Here is a 12,634-nt window from a genome sequence, read left to right as displayed (position 1 = left end):
AATTTTGAAATTAATAATATAATATATTATTGGCTGGCATGCGTGGTGGTTTCATAAACATGGCATTAAACACTTAAAAAAAGTAAGAGTTCGACAGCTTCCCTTGTACTAATTAATTAAACTAAATTTCAACCTTATAAAAGGAACTAATTATCCCAACCCAATAAGTTTGAGATGGATAAGTTCGATTTAACTTATGTCGAAAACAATAACTAAATCAATGCTATTGTTTAATTAATAAATTAACATATACATCACTATTATTTATTTTTAGTAATATAAATTATAATGTTTTATAATACGTTGAGCCTCATTTTCTCACATACTAATTAGAAGGATTTGAAAATTTGATTGTTCAATAAAGGTTCAATTTTCTATTAACTAACCTTCAGCTAAGTGTTCCTTTATCCTTTTAAATTGATTTTTTTTATTTTATTGATTTATTTTTACTATTATCAGTGATGCATTAAAATTTTTAATTAAATTTAATTTATTATAAAATTATGTATTTAATAAATGAGTCTCACTGTAAATCACCTTCCAGTGTACTACATATCACACTTAAAGCAGGAAGGGATAAAGCGGTGAAAAAAAAAAAAAAGAAACAAAACAAAACAAACTAGCTGTTATTTTTTATTTCATCCATGGCTATAATTACAAAACATGGATCTTTCAATTACTCAACGACTGCGGCCAACCTTATTAATCCAATCCTTCAAACGACACACCGTTACGATAGTATTCAATGGTTGGCCCTCGATGCTCCGCTACTACCAACAGCACCGATGAATCCCACAGCGGTATTCAGAGTGTTGACAGAGCCTAAATAGCTATAGCTTTTGTATCCGGTTGATCCACCAGCGGTGTTGGAGACACCCCTGAAAATGATAGAAGGCACCTCATTTGACAAAGCTACCTGCAAAAATCAACAGTAACGGCAGAATCATTATTATGTATAATGAATATAAACAGAGAGAAAAATATATATATAGTTTCTTACTGACCAATGCAACAGCAGCAGACTCTTCATCCACTGTGGAGGCCTTGAATTTTGCGTAAATGTATTCTCTATAAGCTGCATTTTGAATGTACATATCAGCAGTGGAGGTCCTCACTCCGTAGACAATTTCTGGTGCTCTGGGTAGGCATCTGTCCGTGTCAAGACATTGTTGCATCTCTATGTTCTGCAATGGAATAGGTTAAATCAATTTCATTTGAAAAAATATAAACAGTTTTTGATTCTTGAAATATGAGTCTAGAAATGAACCTGAAGTTGAGTGGCTGTTTCGAACCACCTTGAGTTGATGGGAAGCCAGAAGATGGTCTGCTTTTGTTCTGGTGTGTTCAACTAGGTTGGTTGGAAGTCTATGCTCCCCAACAAATTGTCTCCTTCTTCCGGGTAACTGTAGTCTCCGAATCTCAGCTGCCCTTTCTTTGACTCGAACTTCTGCATATCACAAAAACAAGGACAAAATAATAATGTTAATTAGTGATATTTGTGGTAATTATAATTAATAGGTGTAGTGGATTAATCTTTTTAATTTCTTGTGCCTTCCATTGCCTAGATCCAGTGAAGGCAACTTGGCAAGGCACAATAACATCGCCAATGAAGAGCGCATCATTAACAGCTCCAGCGCTCCCAAAGTGAACGATTCCTTCAATAGGAAATGTGTCGATGAGGAGTTCCACAGTGGCGGCTGCATTTACCTAACAATAGCACAACACAGTAATTAATGTCAATTAGTCAAAGAATAAAGGTGACAGGAAACCAATTCATACTTTGTAGCTTGAGAAGGACAGAGATGAATTTGATAATCTCACCGATGCATTCCCAGTCTTTACATGTACGACATTAGTTCCCTTGATCTTGCCAACGTGGAATCTTCTTCCTAAATACCCAGAAACAGTCAATCTCATTAATTAGTGTAAATACTTCAAGTTTAATTATTAGATACTAAAAAATAGTTGCTCTCTTTCTCATAAAAGTGGACCATCTTATATAATATAAAGAGTAAGTCCTAGATGATTGTGAGAAATGATGCATGTATACCAGGTGCACCTAATAATTTCTCTTACGTCAATAGAGTTTACTGAGACTATAATATGCCTGCGACTTCTAAATTTAGTTTGAAGGTAAAGTTACACATTAAAATAACCGTCACCTATCTGGTGTAAGGCAAAGAGAGCGGGGTTCACCAGCCAATGCAACAGTAGGGGCGTAGTTGCTGGGAACAAAGACATTAGAGGCTTGAAGAGCCTGCTTGTTGGTGTCAGAAACCAAAACAAGACCCAAGTAAGGCCCTTCGTCGTTGATTTTCCTGATGGCACCATGAAGAGGGCGCCTCACACTCAGCTGCTGGGACTGTTCTGCCATAGCCAGCAGCCCAAGCACTAACACAGCCACTTTAAAACTCCACATATTATACCTTGCCATTGATGATTTCCCCTTAAGTGAGAGCTGGAGTAAAGTCAATTAGGGGACGGATAGTTTTAGAGCAATGCAACTGCTTGTGGTTTTGGGGTGCTGCTCTTGTGCCTTTATATAGATGTCAAGCCAATAACTTTCCGATATTTTTTTCCCTTTTTTCGAAAACTTTATGAAATGTTCAATTACAATATTCACCGTAAAATATTCTTAACAAAATTACTTACATAAACTATCAATTTGCATAATCTGTTAAATTTATTTTAGTGTCTCCACTCCTCTAATCCTGATGCATGCATTTTAGATCATCATTTAGGTGTAATTTTTGCACATAATTTACCCTTGTTCATAGCTATTATTATAGATATTAACATATATTTAGTCAATTTTATAATTTTCACACTTCTTAGTTTAATTTTTGGAATTTACTTGTTTTGTAGGTTAAATTTGGAGAAATTTGGTGTATTTTGATCAGAGTAGCCATTTGGAAGAAATTAGAATTGAATTGCAAAAATTTTTGAAGTTGAGTAAAAAATGGCCAAGAGCGACACAACCTGCAGCACAACCGATTTAGCTTATGTCGCAGGTTGTGTCGAATCGTCAGATATTCAGGCAGATTGTTGCACAACCTGCAGCACAACCGAATTAGCTTATGTCGCAGGTTGTGTCGGATCGTCAGATATTCAGGCCGAGAGCTACACAACCCGCGACACAATCGATCCAGCTTATGTCGTTTTTACTGGAAATGGCTGACGTGGCATTTGCGTTACTCTGACTTTTTACCTCACTTTCTCTGGAACCTTCCCCCTTTTTACCCATTCTAGGGCAGATCCCTAACCCATATAAAGTCTCCTTTATCATTTTCTTTCCACAAGGAGGAAGAGAGGCATTTTTTGCAAGAAAAGAAGGAGAGAAAGAGGGATCACGTGAAGCCATCTTTTCTAGCAGCTGCAGAGGCTCTTTCTGCACTTTTCTGCAGCAGATTCTTCTGCATTTTTCTGGGTTTTTCTATTCCTTAACTTAGATTTCCATTATTTCTTCATTTATACATTTGGGTTTGTCTTGAAACTATGATTAGTGAGTAGTTGTTTGAGATTCTAGAGATGGGTTTGTAAATATTGTTTTGTATTGTGGTTTTGAACTGATTTAGCCATTTAAATGAAGATTGTTACATTTTGATTTATTGCTTGTGAGCTTGATTGCCTTGCTTGATGAATGGGCCCTCATTAAGTTACGCTTTAATCCTTAATAGATGGACTGAAAAGTGAATATTAGGGTAGATAATCTTGCAATAAACTTTATTTTCTTGGTGTTAGAGATAAGCTAAGAGGATTAAGGGGAACTTTCCAAAATCAATTAGAGCTTTAATTGGGTTTTTGTTAGGTTTGAAATACCGTGAAAATATGGTTTGATTTAATGAAAACCAACTTTGAAATGCTTGAAAAAGGTTTCAAAGAACTAAGAATTGATTTCTCTCAAAATTGCAATTCTCATGTGTTTGGCTAAATTAGGGATAAACCACATGCAAACAATATTGAAAATCCAATCTCTAGAATCACTTTAATTTTTATTGAATTTAGATTTAATTCTTCCAAATTTCATAAATAGCAAATTTCAATTTAAATCTTAGTAATCTAGTTTAATTAATTTAGTTAATTGTTTGATTTAGTTTAAATTCCTCAAATACAAATTTTAATTTCAAATTTTATTTTTAATATCTTTAAATTTTGTCATTCTAATTAGCTTATCCTTTTATTTCCAATTTAAGCACAATTCCCTGTGGGATCGATATCATTTTTTAAAACTATACTACTGTGACCTGTGCACTTGCGGAAATCACACATCAAGTTTTTGGCGCCGTTGCCGGGGAATTGTTTGTTTTTAAGTTGGATTTTAATTGTTTTAAGCTAATTAGAATTTTTATTTTCTTTTATTTTCACTGTTGTTTCTTGTGTTTTTCAAGTACTTTTCTTGTTTATGAGACGATCGAAAAGCACAAGTGATACTGAATTGTTGTTCAACCCTGAAATTGAAAAATTCTGTCGAGCCAACAAAAAGGAACACAAGAGAAGAAAGGAAGCAGAAAAAGAAGAACAACAAAGATTTGAGCAAGAGGAGACAACTGAAAATATGGAGAATCAAAATAGAGCTATTGGTGGAGAAAATGGAGGAAATGAGCAAAATAGACAGAATGAAGTTGTTAATCAAAATGATCCTCAAAGAAGATCCATGTTGGATTATGCTTTTCCTAGATGTGCAGATGTGAGAGATAACAGACCTATCATTGGAGCTAATCAATTTGAGTTAAAAACTGGTCTCATTCAAATGGTTCAAAATTCACAATTTGGAGGTAGTCCACTTGAAAATCCTCATTCTCATTTGAAGAAATTTTTGATGATATGTGGTACACAAAGACAGCCTGGAGTTTCAGATGAAGTTATTCGGCTCACCTTATTTCCATTCTCTCTTCGGGATTCAGCATTGGAGTGGTATGACTCGCTTCCACAAGCTATTATAGCTACTTGGGAGCAGCTATCTCAAGCTTTTCTATCTCAATTTTTCCCACCTGGGAAGACCACTCATTTGAGGAATTTGATGGTAGCTTTTAAGCCAAGAGATGATGAAACTTTGTATGAATCTTGGATGAGATTTAAGGAGCTTGAAAGGCAATGTCCTCATCATGAAATACCAAAATGGATGATTGTTCAGAATTTCTACACCAGAGTTACTCCAGCCATAAGAAACACAATTGATTCACAAGCAGGAGGAGATTTCATGAGAATGACAAGTGAAGAATGCTATGATTTATTAGAGAAGATTGCTCATAATACCCATTTGTGGGGAAATCCTAGAGCACTTGAGCCAAAGAAGGCTGGGATTTATGAACTTGACTCAGTTAGCTACATGAATGCAAGATTTGATCAGCTGACTCAACTTCTTAGTGATTTTTGCACAAAGGCAACAACCTCAACTCCTACAACTATGCAACAAGTTGCCTTCACAGATGGAACCCAAAGTTGTGGAGTTGATTACTCTTCTTATGGTGATGATTATTTGCAAGAACAAGCTGCTTATGCAAGAGGTTATCAACAAAAACCTATGGGAAATGCTTACTCTAATGTGAACAACTCAACATGGAGACCATAAGCAACTTTTTCTCAACAAAGTCAAAGCTCAAATTATGCTCATAACCAGCAGTATCTGCAGCAGAGTAGACCTCAATTTTAGCCTCAATTTCAGCCCATAAGGCAGCCACAACCTGGATATCAAGCAAGAGCACAACAATCCCTTCCACCTCAAAGATTTATCAAGCACAAGCTAGACAAACAATTTGGCAAATTCCTTGAAGTGCTAAAGAAGTTGTATATCAATGTGCCATTCACTGAGGCACTATCCCAAATGCCAAGTTATGCCAAGTTTTTGAAGGAGATTCTTACCAACAAGAGAAGGCTAGAAGATTATGACACCATCAACTTGGGAGAGCAATGTAGTGCTATAATTCAGAAGAAGTTACCTCCCAAACTCAAAGATCCGGGTGTGTTTTCCATCCCTTGTCATATTGGTGATAATTGTGTGGCAAATGCCTTATGTGACCTTGGAGCTAGTGTCAGCCTAATGCCTCTTTCAATATATGAGAAGTTGAATATGGGAGAGTTGAAGCCCACAAACATGTATCTTTCATTGGCTGACCGTTCAATTAAGTATCCAGAAGGCATTCTAGAAAATGTGCCTATCAAGGTTGGGAAATTCTACATTCCGGTGGACTTTGTCATTTTAGATATGGAAGAAGACACAAAAGTTCCTATCTTATTGGGAAGACCCTTTTTGGCAACAGCTGGTGCATTAATTGATGTAAAGGGTGAGAAATTGACACTTAGAGTGGGAGATGATCAAATGATATTCAACATCAATCCAGCCATGAAAAGGAAACATGAAGAAGTTGAGTCTTGTTTGAGGGTAGACATTATTGATGAGATTGTTCAAGAGCATTTTCGAAAAAGCTATCCACAAGACCCACTTGAAAATTGCTTAGTCCATGGTGGGAGCATTGATGATGATAATCACAACATAGCTGCTTTTGCACAACACTTGGAGAGCTCTCCACCACATCCTGAAGCCACAATTTTTCAGCTTGAAGAAGTGCAAAATTTGGAGATCAAACCACCATCATTAAAGGTAGAGGATGCCCCAAAGGTAGATCTTAAACCTCTTCCTTCCAACCTCAGGTATGCTTTTCTTGGACCCAATGGAACATATCCTGTTATAATTAATGCATCTTTGACTGATATTGAGAATGAAAAATTGTTGAGAGTTTTGAGAGAATATAGGAGAGTTTTGGGTTATGTAATTGATGATATAAAGGGAATTAGTCCAACAGTCTGTATGCATAGGATTTTCCTTGAGCCAAATAGTAAACCTTCCATTGAACACCAAAGAAGATTAAATCCTACAATGAAGGATGTTATGAAAAAGGAAATCCTAAAATTACTAGCTGCTGGAATTATTTACCCTATTTCTGACAGTGAGTGGGTTAGTCCTGTGCATGTTGTACCAAAAAAAGGTGGGGTGACAGTTGTTAAAAATGAGAATAATGAATTGATACCCACTAGAACTGTTACAGGTTGGAGAATGTGCATAGACTATAGGAAGTTGAACAATGCTACAAGAAAAGACCATTTTTGTCACACCTTACCCCTCTGTAAGGCATAACATGATCCCGTAGAATACCTAATGAACTACCGAACTTCACCTACCGATAACTCATTAAGTACCCTACAAGGGATTTTAAAACAATTTTCTTATCTTTGACAAGTGGTGAGCATTTCAAATAAGTATTTAAAACATTTAGTTGAAATTAAAACTAATTAATATTTTTGGCCATTTTAGTTTTCCGCAAATTTTATAAAAATTTTGACAGAGTTTCCTCTGTATTTTGAGAAAACCGTTCTTGAATACTGTAAAAGCTCTTCCAAATATATTTCACAACTCCAAACCTCCAATAATTCTCAAATCAACTCAAACAAGTCTCTTCAAATAATTTCACAATACAAATCAAGATTTCTCATCTCCAAGTATTTAATATCTTCATTTACAAAACATAAAGTAGAAAATTTATGTTTACAAATATTAAATTTACAGAAACAAACCCAAAATAATATTATTACAACTTTTATACAAACTTTGTACAAGCTGCTCAAGACCCATGTACATGTCCATACATTTATGTGCAATATATACATCAAAAGAAATATTTACAGTTAGGGTATAAATTATACCCGAAGACTTCAAGCTGATGACTTCACACACCTCGTGACTCTGCTGCTCCTCTAATCTCTGTATCTGCGACAGCAATAAAAGCTATCGCTGAGTACTAAGACTCAGTGGTGCACAATATACTAAAATAATCTTTATGCAAAACTTAAAGCACATTCATTCAAAAATTTGATTAAACATGAAAATTAAATACAATCATGCATTGTAAGATTTTACATGTAAACCAAGTTTATTTCAAAGTATCAAAACACATTTCATAAAACCCACAGTTAAATCATGCCATTCGAAACAAATAGAATCTCAATAGCCAGAGGCTAAAGAGAAATCACATCACAAGGCTAGCTAGCTCAAATATATGGATATCCATTCACATCCTCTTCTACTGGCACACCTCAACACTTCTCCAGAGAAGGAATCAAAATTCGAAACTAATTACCCCCACTAGTCGTGCTAGTGAGGTGTTCAAATATGTGGTCATGACACTGTGGTTTCAAAACTTATCTTAACAATTTGCTAAACATTTTCTTTTCAAATATACATAATAACTTTCAACAATTTAGATCAACATCATAAGAATGTCATAATCCAATATTTCACATTATTTAAACGATATGCAAAAGATGATTATAAAAGTATATGTTGTGCACAAACCTCAAACGAGTCGTCATTTAGTCTCGACTCGGTTCCTCGGGTTACTTAACGATATTCTTTTCAACTGAAACACACAATTTTACAATGTTTCAGTACTAGAACTTAAAATAAATCCAATATTAACTTTACTTCACATTTTCCTAGCTCTAACGTGTTAAATTCGACGTTCTCGAAATTTTGTGTTTAGTTACTATTCACTGCACTATTCAAGTCAAATTATTGACTTTCTAAGGCTTAATGGGTATGGGAACTCCAACTTCACCCACATACCACATTTTGGTCACCAAACTTGTTGGTTTTGGTCATTTGTTTAAAGCTTAGGTCATTTTGGCAAAATTGCCAATTTTCGGTTTTGGTTTTCCGAAGTTGCACTATTCCCTTGGTCGATCTACTGTTGGAATTTGACAAAACTTCCTTCATAGAAAATGTTCCTTATTGGCTTATGTGTATTCCCATGTTTGGATCACCTCCATCGGAGTTTTGTAGCTCAAGTTATGGCCACGTGCACTGTTCATACTGCAATTTAGGTCTGTCAGTTTTTGGTTCAACTTTGGTCAATTGTTTGATCAAGTTAAGTTCATAATTTGGTCTCACTTTCTTCATATGAAATGTTGTACTATGTCTTAGGTTTCCATCGGTTCAAGAATCGCCTAAATCCGAGTTTTCTAGAGAGAGTTATAGCTATCCAAACATTGCTGCTCAACTAAAAATCTGCAGAATTTCAGTACAGAAATTTTAACTTTGCTCAATAATTTGAATGAGTTAATGGCATAATTTGGGTTGGTGTTCTTCATGAAAGTTTTAGGTCTATATCATATCTAATTTCTGGTAAAATTTCAGGTCAATTTGACCTACCTAGATCGAGTTATGACCAAATGAACAGTTACTGTTCATTTGGTCAGTTTTGGTGAGGGCAGCCTGCAATCAATTCACTTTGGTCAATTGTTTCACCTAGTTTTGGTCAGTTTTTGGTCATGGTTCCTTAATGAAAATTGTGCTCTTTTATGTATATTTTCATCTCCAATTGGTGGAATATCAATTGGACTTGTAAAATTGAGTTTTGGTCCTTCAAAGTGGGTTTGGTCATCTGCCAAAGACATGACCATTGACCTACGAATTTAGCTAATTTTTCCACCATTCCCATCCAATTTATTTGGTCCTAATTGATCATTATTTCATGTCACAATAGGTTAAACATGCCATTTATGCATTTCTCCAAATTTTAGTCCATAAACCCTAGCATTGAAACCTTAATCTCACTAACTCTTGCATTTAACTACTTCTAATAATTTTAATGTTAATCATTTCACCAAGTAAAGCTTCTAAACTCACTCAATTGCATCATATTCATGCAAACCACACTCCTCTCAAGCTGCCCAAAATTTCAATTTAATTCTTTCCCCATATTTGTTTCATTTAAATCAAGTTATTAGCTCACTTAATTACCTAAACATGCATTTGAATGGAAAAGTAATAATTTAACATACTAACCTTTTGTTAAAGCTTCAAAACCCTATCTTTAACTCTTCCTTCTTCTTGTAATCCTCTTCTCAAGTTGTAACAATAAGCTCTAGGGAGGTTTTTAATGGAGTTATTTGAATTAAGTGAAGAAAACTAAGCTTAAAAGTAAGCTTACATGGAAGTCCACTCATGGAGGAACTTGGGAGGAAGATGGGGTGGCAAGGAAGATGAAAGAAGAAGAGATTTTCTTTTGTTTTTCCCTTACACGTTTTTGCTTATGAAAGACCACTAATTCCAAATTAATTAATTCAATTTATTAATTTAGTTATGACATCATACATGATGTCATAACTTTTGACTTTTCCAACCTCTTTCCTTTTTTTTTTTTTCTATTTATTTATTTTTTTTCTATTATTTCTTTAATTTAATTCTCGATTCTGAAATTTTCTTTTCTCCGATTTTATTTGACAGTTAGGTCAGGAGTCAGCTCTCGGGGTCAATTGACCAAATTGCCCCTCGCCGGTTCATCCCGGTTTGCAAATAATCCAATATTTCTTCCGGCTCCCTGACCTAATTATTTGACTGACTTAACAGTTCTTTTTCGTGATTTTCTCTTTTCCACTATGTCCATAAGGGTCCTAAGGACCGCAGCGTCACTTTTTACGATTTGAAATTTGAGTTTAAAATGACTTCGCAGTCGTTCCCGAGGAGGTCACTCATCGCTGTGACTCTCGGCTCGTTTAACCTCTTATGTTATGTTTTTCTTATTTATAGTTAACTAATTAAACATTACTAATTATTTGTGTTTATGGCTTCTCAAATTGTCTTAAGTGTGGCCCTAATCCCATTAATTGTCCGGACCGACACCGGTCACCGGAACAGTGAAATATACCAGGCTATACCAATAGGGGTGTTACAATTCTCCCCCCCTTAAATAAATTTCGTCTCGAAATTTTACCTGGTATCAATCTCTGAACAGCTGTGGATGTTGTCTCCTCATGTCCTCCTCTCGTTCCCAAGTAGCTTCTTGGCCTGAATGATGGTTCCACAGCACTTTTACCAATGGTATCTGTTTATTCCGTAGCTGCTTCACCTCATAAGCCAGAATCTTTATGGGTTCTTCTTCATATGTGAGGTCTGGATTTACTTCTATTTCTTCTACTGGTAGTACATGAGATGGGTCTGATCGGTACCTCCTCAACATAGACACATGGAAGACATTATGTATCTTCTCCAACTCTGGAGGTAGTGCCAACCGATATGCCAAAAGACCCACTCTTTACAGAACCTCATATGGCCCGATAAAACGAGGACTCAGTTTCCCCTTTCTACCGAATCTCATAATTCTCTTCCAAGGAGAAAACTTGAGAAAACTTTCTCACCCACGCATACTCAATATCCCTTCTTTTCGGATCAATGTAGGACTTCCGACGGTGCGATGCGATCTTAAGTCGATCTCGGATCACCACGATTTTCTCTTGATCTGTTGAACAATTTCGGGTCCAATCATTTTTCTTTCACCCACATCATCCCAACCCAACGGGGTTCTACATTTCCTACCATACAAAGCTTCATATGGAGGCATCCCAATGCTTGATTGATAGCTGTTGTTATAAGCAAACTCAATCAAAGGCAAGTGTGTATCCCAACTACCCTCAAACTCAATCACACAAGCCCGTAGCATGTCCTCCAAGATCTGAATTACCCTCTCGGTGGCCATGCATGCGTGGGTGGAATGCGATCTTGAAGTTAAATCTACTTCCTACGGCTCTCAGAAGACTACACCAGAATCTAGAAGAGAACCTAGGATCTCTGTCGACCACGATGAATCGGCACTCCATGTAGTCTCACAATCTCATCGATGTACAACCTGGCCAATCTGTCCAAATTGTAGTCCATCCGAACTGGCAGAAAATGAGCAGATTTAGTCAGTCTGTCAACAATGACCCAAACTGCATCATGACTCTTTTGTGTCCTCGGAAGTCCCATCACAAAATCCATCGTTATTCTCTCCCATTTCCACTCTGGTACTGGTAGTGGATGTAACAACCAATGGTACTTGATGCTCTGCCTTCACTTGGCGACAAGTTAGGCATTTGGATACAAACTCGCCACATCTCTCTTCATACCCATCCACCAAGGTAATGCTCCTTTAGCCCTCTATACATTTTTGTGCCACGGGGTGCATGGCAAAGGAGACTCATGTGCTTCCTTCAAAATGATCGCCTCAAATCAACATCATTAGGAACACACATTACGCCTTGGTGTAGCGATGAGACCATCATCTCTCGAGTGAGAATTACGGTTTCTTGCCTGTCGGACTTCTTCCATCGACCGATATTTCGATCATTACGGCGACCATTACGATCGATCAATCAATCTTGCTGTACATGCCATGCAAGCTGCATCGCCCCTCATCATTAATCTCTAAGCTGGCATGCAATGATCTTAACTCATGTACCAAAGACAAAGGAGTAACCTGTAGACTCGCCATAGTCTTGCGACTTAGGGCGTCAGCCACAACATTAGCCTTCCCTGGCTGATAGTCTATCAGACAATCATAGTCTTTTATCAACTCTAACCATCTCCTCTGTCTCAAATTCAGCTCTTTTTGGGTGCCCAAATACTTTAAACTCTTATGATCTGTGTAGATGTAGCACTTCTCCCCATACAAATAATGTCTCCAGATCTTAAGAGCAAACACAATGGCTGCAAGCTCCAAATCATGTGTCGGATAATTCCTCTCATGCGGTTTTAGCTGGCGTGATGCATAGGCAATAACATTTCGATCTTGCATCAACACACAACCTAACCCATTGTGAG

The 12,634-nt window shown here is 36.5% G+C and overlaps 1 non-coding gene and 1 pseudogene across 1 annotated transcript; both read right to left on the bottom strand.

Moving 5' to 3' along the window:
• Nucleotides 1–612: 612 nt before the first annotated feature.
• LOC110652543 (bark storage protein B-like) lies at nt 613–2,495 on the bottom strand (annotated as a pseudogene).
• Nucleotides 2,496–5,005: 2,510 nt separating this feature from the next.
• Nucleotides 5,006–5,112, bottom strand: LOC131178941 (small nucleolar RNA R71). Its single transcript, XR_009147948.1, has one exon. It is a non-coding gene; the product is annotated as a small nucleolar RNA R71 (small nucleolar RNA).
• Between the last annotated feature and the right edge of the window lie 7,522 nt (nt 5,113–12,634).

Source organism: Hevea brasiliensis, chromosome 3, assembly GCF_030052815.1.
Source record: "Hevea brasiliensis isolate MT/VB/25A 57/8 chromosome 3, ASM3005281v1, whole genome shotgun sequence".
Lineage (NCBI taxonomy): Eukaryota > Viridiplantae > Streptophyta > Magnoliopsida > Malpighiales > Euphorbiaceae > Hevea > Hevea brasiliensis.
This window is presented reverse-complemented; position numbering and strand designations above follow the sequence as displayed.